This window comes from Buteo buteo, chromosome 20 (genome assembly GCF_964188355.1).
Source record: "Buteo buteo chromosome 20, bButBut1.hap1.1, whole genome shotgun sequence".
Lineage (NCBI taxonomy): Eukaryota > Metazoa > Chordata > Aves > Accipitriformes > Accipitridae > Buteo > Buteo buteo.
Genome location: NC_134190.1, coordinates 21,691,952 through 21,706,326, shown reverse-complemented (window position 1 = coordinate 21,706,326; position 14,375 = coordinate 21,691,952). Strand labels below are relative to the sequence as shown.

The following is a 14,375-nucleotide window of genomic DNA, read 5'->3' as shown; positions in this document are numbered from 1 at the left end:
TTAAAACAAGCATTGCCACCAATGTGTGCGGACAAAATGGTTTCATTCAGGGAAACGGCTACATTGAAAAAATGCTTGACACGATAGCTAAACTAGCTAAAAGAAAAGGTCCAAAGTACTTTGAGCCAGCCTTGACTTTAACGCCATCAGTAGCAGCAGCCCTTAGTTACAAGACCGTGCCCTGGTTAACCCTTCAGACTGCTGCTGAAGCTCCAGCGGTGGCCTTCTCCCTTCCTCTCCATGTGAACACGGAGGAGGAGATTTACACCCCGTTTTCAATAGTACAGCAGGACAGGCACTGTCACTAGTGGGAGGCATATTAGGGGGAAGTCTCAGAGATTTCCGCCTGGTAGTGGTTCAGTCACACTTCACAAAATAAGGCTCTGAGAAGTTGTATATCATGTAACAGCAGGATAGATGACACTCGCATCCAGGCGCTGAATTAAACAGCGGACGCTGTTCCCTGTCGTTATCTCCTTACAAAGCAAGCTGTGTCAGCTTTTTCAGCTTTACAGTATTTCCAGGTGAGGAAAAAAATGACATTAACACCACTGGATTAGGAATAAACCTACTCTTCTGTGAGCTAGTAGTTTGGGCTATAGTACCTATATAATTGTCTGATTGCCTCTGAAAAAATGTGTTTTGTCTGCTTCCTCCCTCTGCCCATCAGTATGCAAAGTATACCTGAAGGGAAAACTTGCTTTGGTTGGTTGAGAAAAATCCCTGTAAGTAAAGTCTGCTTGTGTCAGCATCCACATTTGGAAATTACCATATGTAGCTTTGTAGTACTCATTGACTGAGCTACTAAAGGTCGTGCAATTATCATTTTGCTATTTTTTGCAAGGGAACATACTGAAGGGATCTTTCCTTCTTCTTTTTCCAAGGGAATGTACTAAAGAAAGGCTTACTTTTTTTTCTTCTTCTTAACAGCTGGAAAGGAGCACCATGATGCAAAATATTATCAAGACAAGACTAGCCTCAGCTATTTCTTAGCTGTACTTCAAGAACTCTGAGTAAAGAGTAAAACTTTAACATGGTATGCAGGACACAATCACACATCCTCCTATTATCTCATGTCACTTACAAATACGTGTATTACTGGGTCTCTGCTATGCAAGTTATGCAGAAGAGGTGGAAGAAAAGGGATCCAAAAGGGCTTTGCCTACACTTGAATCTTGTATTACGTTTCCACAACACAGTTCTAGCCCTGATCCCCAGGTCTTTTACAGACACTTACACTGGAAGACAGAAATCATCGCTGCAGAGTTAGCTCTTTACAGCTACAATTTTGGTGAACGTAAAATGTAAGAGCATATGATAATGGATTTTTCCTTCTTTGCCTAGTTGATCTATTCTTCGTGAACTGAAGAGCACTCAGGTTCATTAAAACAAACATTTCTCTATAAAATATCGTACCTGGCTGTAAAGCGTATGGGACTTAGATGAAGTCAGAGAAACACTACATTACTCATTTCAGATTGTTTAGGCTTTTATCAGTTATTCCCAATGACTTGGCATTTCATCACTTCCAGAAATTCAACAGCAATAAAGATGGGGTCATTCAGATTAATTTGAAACTCTGAAGTAATCTTCAACTCTGCCAGAGTCAGATGTCTGAAGATGTAGTATGTAATTACACTGCCATCGTCCTCCTGTAATATTATCTTCACAGCATATGGAAGCTGTTAATGGTGCTACTGTGACAACATACTTTGAGAATAAAATAAATGAAAACAAATAATGTATATTGTTGCCAGCTCAGGGAAAAACTTCAAGAGAATATAACGTATAGCATGAAGACCACCTTTTCTCTTCCCCTCCCGCCCCCGAAAATAGCCTTTGTACAGAGGACATTTGAAATGATCAATACGTGCTGCACATGAAATGGAACAGAAAGAGTTTTGTAGAATTTATTTTTCTGTTTCTAGAAGACATTACTTCTTGCTGTGGACTTGCTGTGACAGTTTAGCATTATTCAGTTTTTATTGTCCATTTCGCCTGTATACACTACTACCTCCATTTGCTCTAGAGGTATATTGAAACAGGCCTGAGTAACAGCCTTTTACTCCCAGAGGTCCTGAAAACCTTGTTCTCTGCAGCTTCTAGGAGTGATGGAACAAGCAGCTCCGGCAAACTTGTGCAGCAGCTGGTTACACTGCTCAACCAGCTCTGTCAAATTTTGTAGATTGTCTCCTGTGACTTCTCTGCCTACAAAAATCTTTTCTTCTACTTGCATAAATCTCTTTAAAATGTGTTTTCTGAGTTTGCTGCTGGCTTTTGTAAAGGATGAGTGATATGGGATGCACCAAAGGAGCAAGCCCTTACTTCCCTCAGACTGTGCTACGAAACTGGACTCTGCAACTAGTTACCCTTTTGCTGTGTATTGCAGGCAAGTCGGAATATTTTCACATTTAGGAAAGTTAGTAGGAATGCATATTGCCTGGTCAAGATTTTTCACTCTGTTGTAAATGGCATTTTAAGAAAAAAAATTAAATGTTATTTTTAAGGCCAAAAGTCATGTGCCTGTTGACATGCTTAACTTATGAAACACTTCACACTTAAATGACACTCAAAATTCAAGCCAGAATCCAAAACTAGAGAAAGCCCAGTGATTATGTAGCTTAGCATAAGCATTCAGGCATTCCCTTATAAAGCCTGGGTAGTCTCAAGGTGCAAAACTTCCTCCAAGTTTCAGGTTGAGCAGCATCAATGAGGATGATAAAAATGAATGAGTGATGATGCTGTTGAAGCTTTTAGGCTGAAATGACTGATAAGGCGTATTACTCAGCCCCAAAAGCATTCAGGAAACCAAGGTGGAGGCGAGCTAACACCTCATACACACTGCCTCCCAGTTCCTAAAACAAAGATGGTTCCGAAGCACATAGCGGGGAGAAATCAGAGCTGAGTAAGTGACAGGTAATCAGTCATATTGACTGAAATTCAGCACACATTTACAGTTCTTTTGACATGATTAGATTAGGTTTAGTTTTTAAGGCTCAAAAGCTGTTCTGGGGTTTGATTTTTACTTACAAAGGGTTTTTTTTGTTTTGTTTTGTTTCTCCACACCTGCAGTTTACAGGTACACCACCATTTACCAAAAAGGTTTTCAATTCTGATGAGAATAAGAAATGAAAACCATCATTACATCTCATCAGCAAAGCAACCATTGAGCAATAACCCAGGTTAGCATCTAAGGACTTAAGCTAAATGCATAATGACCTTCAACCAAACAGCTGTAAATGGTATCTGAGCTTTTTTCTTATCTGTCACCATACATGTACTGTGTGTATGCAAGATCATCCTCTCCTGGTTTTTCTTTGTCTATATTTTTTCAGTTCTCTTTGGCAGCTGCCAAAGTATTGCATTGCAGTTAATCATGATAGCATGAATCTTACAGGCAACAACACTGAAATAAAATACTTTCTTTCTCTTTGACCTAAATCTTTAATGTTTTCTCAGGAAAAAAGAATCAGACTACGTATATTATAATATTCTTGTTAGCTTAAATTACCAAGGTGTTTCAGTTCTTATCCTGGCCAGGTTGTAAGGGCACTGATTTCTGTCTGTTTAGGAAGAATCCAAAAAGACAACCATTCATACTTACGTGCTGGTGTTTTAACAATAGTGTAATAGGCAAAAGAAAGGACACTGTAAATAGAAGCAGCTACTCAGGATACTAAACCTGCTACACCAGCTACAGCTAATCAGCCTAGTAATTAGCAGCATCTGATACACATGCTCCTAAAACTGGGAAGAAGTGATGTAGCCCAGCAGCGAGATAGACTCGTGCCTCTCCTGGCTGCGGGTCTGTGCCCTGCGGGAGGCTGAGACCCTGCGGAGGGAAGAGAACAGCCGGGCTTCGTCACCGTGTGCCCTGATGCAGGTCGTGCACGACCTGGCGTCGGCTGGTAAAACTTCAGTTATGGCGAGGCTTCTTCCACCCTCAAACCCACTGTTCTGAGTTAGGGCTTATGGCCTCATTAGATACAGCATAGCCATTCTTAAAAATTCCTGGTTCTCTGCTGTGGATCCCAAAGTTCACACCTAGCAAGAGCTACATCTCCCCAGACTGCAGAGATCCTGGATGTCCAAGGGTCGGTCCCCAGTTCCCCAAGGAAAAATGAGCAGAAGCAAAGCCCCTTTGGAGTTTGATCCTGCCCAAGTTTAGGGTAATCCACATGGTGGAGCTTCCCCAGAGCTGGCTGCTGCTGACCCAGACTCTAACAGCCCCTCAGGTGAGCTAGCAGACTGAGTTTTTGAGGTTGTCCCTTTCTTCCCTCCCTAAAGGGGAAAAAAAGTTCGTCATATCTGGCATAATTTTTGGATACTGAAAAATTTCAGTTTAACCATTTGCAGTTTTTTCCACGGATAAGCTGTTGTCAGAAAGCTTTCTAAAAAAAACCCTCCCCATTGCATGTCAGAGACTAATTCCACAGAGCAAAATATCCCCCTTGTTGGAGCAAGGGTTCAGAAAATGGGAAATGCCAGTTCATTTTCTTGGCTGAAGATATGCAGACCCACAGCTTCTGTCTCCAAAGATGGCTGGGTGTAGCAAGGGCAATAGAGAATGTTCTGTTTAACAGCATAAAGTAGAAATAATTCTAGAAGCAGTTGTTTGGAGACACAGGCACTCAGATGTGTGTGTCCTAATACTAGGCAAGAATAATACTTTATCTTCTGTGAAGAATCTTAAATTTTCTTTTGTATGGTGACACATTTTTACTAGGAGGGGAAGAAAATGCTCATTTCAAGAACTTCCTCAAGTTTATAATTAAGGGTTTCTCCTAGATGATATGGTGTTGAATTCTGACAAGCTGAGGAGACGAAATCAAGTTCCTGAGAAACTGCTATAATCATGCTGTTATTACTGTATAGGAAAGATCCCACCATTATCACTTCCCCTTCCATTGGTCTTGCTATATGGACAAGTGGTGCCTAAATGGTCATCAGTGCAAAGGCTGACTCTGTCAACGCGTTCATGTGTTAGACAGCGTGCTTCCTGGATCTCTGAGGGCTTATGTGGAAAATCGGTTCTAGATGATCAGCTCCAGTATGTATCATGACCAATAAAGAACTATTCTGCTAATATCCAGTCTACTGATTAAGAAATTATTATCAAACAAAAAAAGTCAGTAATAAAAAGTCCAAAATACAAGGAGAAAAATAATTTTTTGGGGGTATAGTCTAAAAGCTTGAATCGAAAGTTTTTATGTAAGTCATGTAGTAGTTATAAAGAATTATCAAGGTGTAGCATGCCTTACGGACAGAAAAAGGATAGTTTTCAGGAGAAAATGTCTTTGCTTTCTCAGAATCTCAGGCAGCATGTAATTGGCATTTATCAGGTAGGTCTATTGGTAATATTCTGGTGATCACACCATCACCATAAAATAAATCAATACACTTATTCCCTCTATAAAGTTTAAATTGCATGATATATGTGAAACGTTAACATGATGAAAAGTATATTGCCGAGGATGGGACACAGAGTTCGTAATGCTCTGCTTAACATCTCTGCTTCTTAAATATCTTGGGGGAGCTTTTTCGTATTTTCTTTATTACTCTGGCACAAAATATAATAACACAATTTCACTACAATTCATTCATTCTCAAGAATGTGGTCAAACCATTTACTTTAGGATCTAAGCCAAGTGCTCTAAATCATCTGTATTGGAAGAATCATTTTTCCCTCCATTGACTAAGGAAATTAGGTCCCTATCTTTACTCCTCTGAGTCACACCTAAGTTGTATGTCTAAAATCACCTAAACAAAACATGCTCAACATCTGTATTACTCAGAAGAGTCCCTGTGAAGCTTTGATTTTCACACGTTTATTTGGTACATTTTATGTAAATGGCTCTCCCTAAAATATATATTACTTTTCTTCACCATGTTGGCACAGTCTGAAGCAGAAGATTATTATTTTTAAAGATAAAAATGTGATAACATCAAGTACAAGTGCATAATAGTGTACTGTTCTTTGTTTTAAGTTTTGGTTTACTGTGTGCCATTTCCTTAAAATACTTGTGATTTAGTGTGTGATATAGACCAAAAAATAATGATGCAAAAGGATGGCAATTGGCCTCACATTTGTAGTCTCTTGTACTTTACAGCAAATATGATCAACTTATCAAAAGTGATGTTTACCTCTTCCAATTTAAGTGTTTAAAGGTGAGATCTCTATATAAGTACTGCTACTTCTGCAATGAAATCTGTGGATAATAAGTGCTTAATTATAGATTCTTCTCTTGAGAGCATTGTTGATCACATTTATAAGATCAACAAATTTGCTGTGGAAGCCACTGAGAAAAAAATAATTGTCACTAATTCAAGAGAAAACCTCAAAGAGTTCCTCTAGAATATTTCTGTTATTTTCTTTTTACTTTCATAGCATTCTTTATGCAAAAATTCAACCAAACATATATTTTGGACTCAGAGGAGAGACTTTCAAAACTGCTTGGTATTTGCAGCTCCTATTGCTGTCAGTAGGAACCACTGGGATTGTTGCAAGCATTTTATGGGCATCTCATTTAATGCTTTTACAAGGAGTGGAGCACTCCTGAAAAATCTGACTATAACTGTGGTTGTTAGGTATTTCTGAAAATCATGAGCCTAAACTATTGTGATTATAATTAGATAATTACATATGGTCTGTTTCACTGCACGTTGCACTGTAGCCTCTAAATTTTCAGAAAGCAAGCCCACCACGGTCAGAAGCAGAAAGGCTGTGTTGATTTCTTACTTGGGCGGAAGGCCTTGGGGAAAAAAAGGCAGATGCTGCCAGAAATGATAGTCACGCAGCAAGTGACACTGTACCCTGTGAGTAACTTTGCAACCAGTTGTCAAGGCATTGCAAGGCAACCCCATGCTGTTAAATCTGTAGCCCCAGCTACTCTTCAGTATCAGGGAGTAGGTGGAGATGCTTTTAAGCCATCCCAAGGTTACCGTAGATAATTTCATGCATCCAATCTAAATACTCTCTGTGTTTTGAATGAATAATTTCTTCACTGCTCCCCACAGAAAACACATTGGGGTGGAATGAATGTCATGATTCCTGCCAAAGGTTGTTGAATTTCTATGAACCATATTTGTTTACACCTTCTATACAGAAGGTAGCAGATGTAAAATACAATTATTAATGATAATAATCTACTATGATGATAATGATGTGTTTAAAAATAATTGACCTATAAATCTTGCTGTTAATGATCAATTACCACTTAAACCTGATGACAGGGGGGAAATGAATTGGATAAGTGCAGACTAACAACAGAATTTTATGACCAATAGGTAATATTTAACTTCTAACCACTATTGTGCTCACTTGTATTTCTTGGACTATTGTTTACTGTGCAATCAGAGTATTACATTTTACCTAGTGACAAATTACCCATATTTTTCATTGGTTATAGAATAACTATATTTTTTTTCATGCTCTGCTTTGCAGCTGAGGGTTCAGCCTCTCTCAGTTTAGACCTTTAAAGAAGTTTTTGTTTCATTCACTCAGTACTCCAAACAGTCCTCTAAGAATGGCCTTTGCTAGCTATGTAACCTTGAGAAAGTTAAAAACAATAGAAGTGTAGCAGACATAAAATTTACTAAACATTTAGTGTTTTGAGAATCTATGGCAATGGAGTATTTCTCCCTCCAGTTTATTTCTCAGTTTTTTTTCAAAATTTTATGCTTTAGTTGGGTTTTGTGTCATTGTTCAGCCTGAATCAAATGTTTTGCTCTTAAGAAGCTTTATGATCAAGATCATGCAACAGTGACAGCTACCAAAAAGAAAGAAGTTTCTAGGAAGATTTTACTAAGACTACATCCACTCTGGGGGGCAAATCAGCTCTTACTGAAAGTGCTTGAAGAATTCTGATGTGGAAATGAATAAGAAAAAAAGTAAGAGAAAGTTGGCATAAGTGTAAATAGAAGTCTGCATAGATGTTGAATTTCATGTTAACTCCTTTATGTTGCACACACACAAATAGTAAGAGAAGCCTACATAACTGTCAGGTGCTGTGACCCAAGGTGGGCTGCATGGCCTGGATTGCAAAGCATAGGCTCAAAAAAGCTACAACTGTACAAAGAAATTTCATGTACCAGCTGTACTCTGCAGCCCAGAAGCCAGCCCGTATAGAATGGCCTATTTCCATGTTATTAAATTCTTTTACTCACACCAAAATAGGTCAGCTTCAGGGAAAGTGACTGCAGAGAATAGGTCCTGATCTGTCCTAATTTCCCTAAAAGCCTGAATTTGTCTGAGAAAGCTTGACTTTGTGTTGGTCAAAACTGTGCCCAGTGACTGTGCTAAGCCTAACAGTACGGATGATTTAAATGTCCAGGAACTTTCTCCGACACTCTCATGTCCTTATTTAAGTCTTCAAAGCAAAATAAAACGAGTTGTTGTATACCTTCTTTTAGTCTATGTAAAAATGTCTATAACTGCACTGATTAAGTGGTGGTGTAGAAAAAAATAAGAAGTACAGAAACTTTTTTATGACTAGCTGTCAAACGCGTAGCTAACTTGGGTGGGTCAAATAGAAACAGCAGGCAAGGGTCACTGAGCTGTGTGACAGTGTAGTGGGCAAACCAAGCAAGACGGAGCTGTAAAGAGCTTATCTGGGGTGGTGAAGACTCACGAGCTCACTAGAGCAAAATGTGGAGAGACTTAGAGATGGAAGTGAACAAACAAAGGATAAATTATTTTAGCAGTGGTATTATTGGGGAGAAAAAAAAACACCTGGGGAGGAGCAGAAAGAAATGGCCACACTCTAGTTACAAGATGAAAATGAGATCAAGGACAAATTTGTGTCTCTTTCAGGAGAAGGGAGACAAAGACTGCACATTGAATGTAAGGATAGACAGGGTGAGGAGGAAAGAGAAGGCCAGAGGAGGGGGAGACAGAGATGCAGATAGTACAGAGGTGTGAGACTTGGAAGGGACCTGGATTAAAGAGGAGTTACCCTAAGCGCTTCTCCAATTCCTGTAAGAGCACTGTGCAAATACTGGTCTGCTAGCAGTTATTCACATACTGATTTGACTATTGTTTGCTGGTGTTAAAGCTGTAGTTAAGTGACTCACTGGTATTACAATCTAAAATCATGACCTCTGCATGGCTGCTGGTTTCATGATTGGTTTACAATTGCACAGGCCCATTTCTGGAGTTTTTGCATTCCTGTGTTCTGTCACTCCTTGAAATGGTTGGTTAAAAAAGTATGCTCAACTCAAAAATACAGTTTTAGTTTACCCAAAACTCACAGGTAAATGGAAATCAGACTTGCTTAAGATTTTCTGACATTAAAGGATTTAAGCTTGGTTTACGAAACCAAGCTGGTGCTTTTTTCCCTTTATGTCTTAGTGGTTAGAAAATTAACAAAGACGGAGTAAAGCAGGATCCAACCTTCCCTCCCTTTCTGATTCAAAGCAAGCTCTGACTCGGTCTCCCCCCTAATCACTGCCTGCAGGCTAGTCTGCAATGAATCTGTCCACCTGTCCTGTCTAAGTATCTCCCATTTGGTATAAAATAAGTAATTAGTTGCTGGAACTGAATTAGGGCATCTTGTCTGCCAGGCAAATTCTTTAATCAATGACAGAAAGACTCATTTTCATTCTGAGAGCCAATGAAGATACAAGTGCTGTATACAAAGCACAACAACTTTTAACAGGAGTACCAAGAGAAGCCATACTTCCCCACCTAAATTGCAGTGGCTAGAATAACTTCCCAGAAAGTTGGGCAGACTTGTTAAAATACTTAATTAGGCAGATCGGAGCTCTGAACCTTAATTCCAAGTAAGTTTTCTAGCAAGTTGTCCAAGTAGGGAGGGAATCAATCTTCCTCTTTTTTTTTTTTTTTTTAAATCAAAACCTCTGCTTTCATTATTTTAATTTTTTAGTTTAGTGAACAGAATAATTTCTTAATCACACAGTCCTTTCCTGTAAATGTCTAATTTACTACTGGGTGTGATCTGTGTTGTAGTCTTCTGAAATCTTTAAAAGCAGATACCATTATCTGAGGAACTTCTCTTTCATAGGCCACTCATCCAAAGCAGTGGGTTAAAAGATTTTTCTTTCTATCTCATGTGGACCAGAAGACCTTTTACTTGCACTCTGCATCTGAACCCCCTTCTGCAATAAAATCTGAGCAAGACTGGTTCAAAGCCACATGAACGGAATCAGCCACATTTAGTTTACTGAGTGAACAAAATTGACCTGCTTTTATATAGTAAAACCTATGCTAAATAGTGTGTGTGCAATTTCTGGGATGTACTAAGCTTCCCAGAATATATCAATAAATAACTATGATAAAAGCTTTCAATACACAGAGTGTATATGCATAAGAATGTATAGGCAGGCTATTCCAACTTCAGCATTTGGTTGTCTTTTTCTTTCAAAATATTTCTGCAGATTTTAGTCCTTGAAAGTAAACCTATTAAAATATGCTATGAACCAGTAAATAATCACTGAAAATAGATGCTCTCTAAAGGGTAATAATATACAAACTCTATTCCTAATACCATAATTGTGATATATAAAATAGATTTATATAATAGATCATCCAGATAATAGATCATTCAAGCAGCATGCAAAGGTTATATAACTAAGAGAAAAAAAAGCTAGTTCTTTTATAAAGATCTTTTTTACTTGCACTGAAACTCCTGAAATTGCATCAATGAAAGATATTTTTTTCTCGTTTCTGAATTGTCTGTTTTGTTGACTTTTCTGTTTGAGATTGTTGTTTCCTCTGCTGTCTCCAGTGGAGGATTTAATACGTTCTGCGAAATGCATTGTATTGGCCACTCTTGAAATCCAAATCCAATTAGCTGCAAACTTCTACAGTATGGACAGGCAGATGATGTGCAAGGTCCTAGGAATGATCCTTCGACCTTGCTTTGTTCAAGGTGTCATTACCAGAAAGATGAATAGTTGCACTTCTGTTTCCAAGCATGTTAGCATTTCTGGAAATTTGCCATGCTCTTTTATGCAAACTAACTTGATGGATTTCACTGGGATGCTTCTGGAAAGACCAATGACAGCAAAAAACTGGCCCTCGTGATGTCTAGGCATTGCTCCACAGCCGTCTGAACATTTTAAATGTGGTTGCAAAACAGCCCTGAGATAATGGTTTCTGACCATCAGAGCGCTGCTTTTCTTAAAGCCAAGACATGCACAAGTAGACCAAATTCAACTACTGGGTCCAAACCTTAATTCATTTTTCTTCTTTTAAAAACAGTTTTCAGTTATTCCCCTACAATATTGACTTCTCCCGTGAGTTAGAAATGCCATGATAAAACATAGCCTTAGCCAAATAGTTCTTTTGAATAAAAAAAGTAAATTCAGGGAGTGTCACCTTAAAAATAAACCCAACTTATTGCTGACTGCATAAGAGACTTGAGAATGGTCTTTTATTTGCTAATATCAGAATAAAAACTGTATAGATTTTAAAATCCAATTGTATTTCTTCTATATCAGGGCCTTATCCTCTAAAAGTATATTTATGTCATATTAAAGTAAAAAGACATACTATTCCTTTGACTAAAATGATTCTCATGTGATTTAATTGCTCAGCATATAAGGGTTTATTTCTCTAAATTGCTTTCACAGTCACTCTGTCATCAGTGAACAAAAGAAAGAGACAGGAAAACTGAAGCACAATAACCTTACAAAATATGAATCAACCACTTCACTTAATTGGTTTGATTCCATAAAGTATAATTTATACCAACTAATTATACGGGTTTTGTCATTTAAATGTTGAAGTAAATATAACCCATCCATCCTTTCTTGAAGCTTATTTTAAGAGTTGGAAACAAGCCACGGCTGTCCTTGCAGCTAGCTCTGACTGGTCTAACGCTTGATGCGTTACGGGTTAGCCCATTAGTTTCTAGGAAGGATGTGCTGAACTGTCTTTTTACTTAACCAGCTATCGCGTATGTGAGTAGCTGAGAGAGAAAGGCCATCAGTTCCCTTCTGGACCAGGATGCATGCCTGGATAAACAGCTTTTATCCACTCTTCTCTGTTCAAAGGCAATGTTGTCTTACACCAAATATTCATTTAATTGCTCGAACATCATTGCTGTGATAGCGAAAGTACTTTCCCTTTCAGTCTTTGCCTTACTTTTTCTGGTTTTGGTAAGAATAAAACTTTGGTATGAAACATTTATTTTAATATTTACGAAAAAGTTCTATCTTTAACAATGAAACATGCACAGTAATGCAGAATATCAATGTACTAATGAAGAGTCAGGCAAGACGTATATAAAACACTTTTGGAAATACATTTCTACTAATAAAATAATTCAGATTCATTTTTCCTTCTAGTTATAAAGAAAATATCAGTATTCTGAAGTGTCTCAGTTTTCTGAAATGTGGGCCAATAGATACCTGCAGGTCAAACAACTCTGACAGAGATATATAATGTTTAGAGGTTTCCCCTTTGTTACACTCCTCATTACTGTGAGACACACAAGGTGGGAGTTCCCCACTGAATATGTTCAAAAGCACAGGTTCTAAATAAAAAATTCCATGTTCAGCAGGATAGTCAGTGGTTTTTCATCACTGGATGCTGATATCCCAACCGAACCTGCCTGTCTCCTTAAAGGATCCTCGATGAGATGAAGGTGTTCTGTGATACATTTTTTTGGCAAGCTTGTAATGTATTATTTATCAATGTAGCTTCTTCCAAGTATTAATAATATATGTTCTCCCATTTCTGCTGTGAAATCTTTTTTTTTTTCAGCTTAACTGAGTTCAGAAAATAAACTTAAACTTTATTCCGTGATAATTAATATCTTCTTATTCGATAAGGTAATCTATAGCATGGCATCTTTGGTATAAGCCCTTTGGGAAACTGTGGTCCTGATTATGTGATGCAAAAACATTTACCCTGCAGCAGTTAGTGTTAAAGGACTTTCAGTCCCTTTTTTCAGTCTGAGCTTGGACCTCCTGGCTTTGTTGACCAACAGTGAGTAATGTGATACTGGAGGTCTCGACTCCCAACAGTGAGGGCTCTTTAGGTCTTGCCAGGCCTGAACTTGGCATCTACCTGGACCTGATTTTAAAGGCTTATTTTTCACATAAATTAAAATTCTGCACAGTATCTGTTTAGATATGGTAGTCAGGCAAATGACAAACTCCATTTCCTGGCAGGTAGATACTCTGAATCATTGCAACGTTTTCAAAGAGCAAAACTGAAAAATACAGTTAGTACATTAGAAATAAAATTCATACACAACTTTTTTTCTATCAATTATTTCTGATTAGCTGTAATTAGCCTTGCATCTCTGTGAATTTCAGGCACACTATACATCATCTCACATACCGCTTAACCAAATGGGACTGGCTAAGTAAATCCTCATTGACCAGGATTTTTGTTTTTACTATTTTGATTAAGCAGAAGTCCTGAGTTTACGAGAATATAAATATGTTGCCTGTAACACATCCCCCTAAAAAACAATTTTTCAGGTAACTGTCTGCCTTGACCAAGCTTGTTCCAATACACTGGATTCCCCATACTGACATTTTAGCTTGTAAGCCATGCTAAATGTTTATTATTTTCAATATCAACACAAGCTTCCAATATTATTCTCTTCTGTTTTGTTGAGAGACACTGCTATAATTCGGCTTCTGTGACATTTGATATAATTGAAAGAAAAGGTTTTCAACCCTATTATCATGCAAACCACAGGACAAGCTTGGTCTCTTGTGATGTTTTTTGCTCCTTCATAGCAACAGTTGGGCAAAGACGTCATAACTACAGTGCATGCATTAAATGAGACCTCAAGGCTATCTTCTTCAAAGAGGATGATATATTCCGTGATTTCTCTGTGTCATGAAAACTGTCTGACATTATGTGAGACTTGTGTATTTTTGCAACACCACAGCAGATGAAGGCATACACTAAAACAAAAAATTACTGAGGCCCTTAACAGCAAAGAAAGTAAAATATACAGCTCAAAATCAGGCACGGGAAAGAGCACTGGGTGCAAGGAACTTGCCAATGCACCGAGTTTTCCAATTCCCAGGCAGTTATGTTATTTCCTCTTGCACCTGCGGTACCCTTCCAGCAGCAGGGCTTCCAGCTGAAAGGACGGAGCAGACCGCAGCGGTGGGCAGTTTAACAAGCACTGAGGACAAGGACAGTGGGAATGTTGGTTCTAAGAGACCCTCTGGGATGATTTGCTGGTTGACCAGATTTGGAGCATCTCACCAGTGTTTTGACAGGATGTCAGGAAACACAAGGAGATGCCAGTGGCTGTAGTCCAGGTGAGCTCTGACAAAATAAGGTGAGACTGGACAAAACACTTAGGGGTGAAATTTAGGCTGGGAAGCGAAAGCTGAAGTTAAAGGCATTCATAGTAGCATAGTCTGAAATCGTCTCACTATCT

The 14,375-nt window shown here is 38.4% G+C and overlaps 1 protein-coding gene across 2 annotated transcripts in view; it reads right to left on the bottom strand.

The window, feature by feature from the left end:
• CDH12 (cadherin 12) overlaps nucleotides 1–14,375 on the bottom strand; it is a 155,693-nt gene that overhangs the window by 51,454 nt on the left and 89,864 nt on the right. The window lies entirely within an intron of this gene.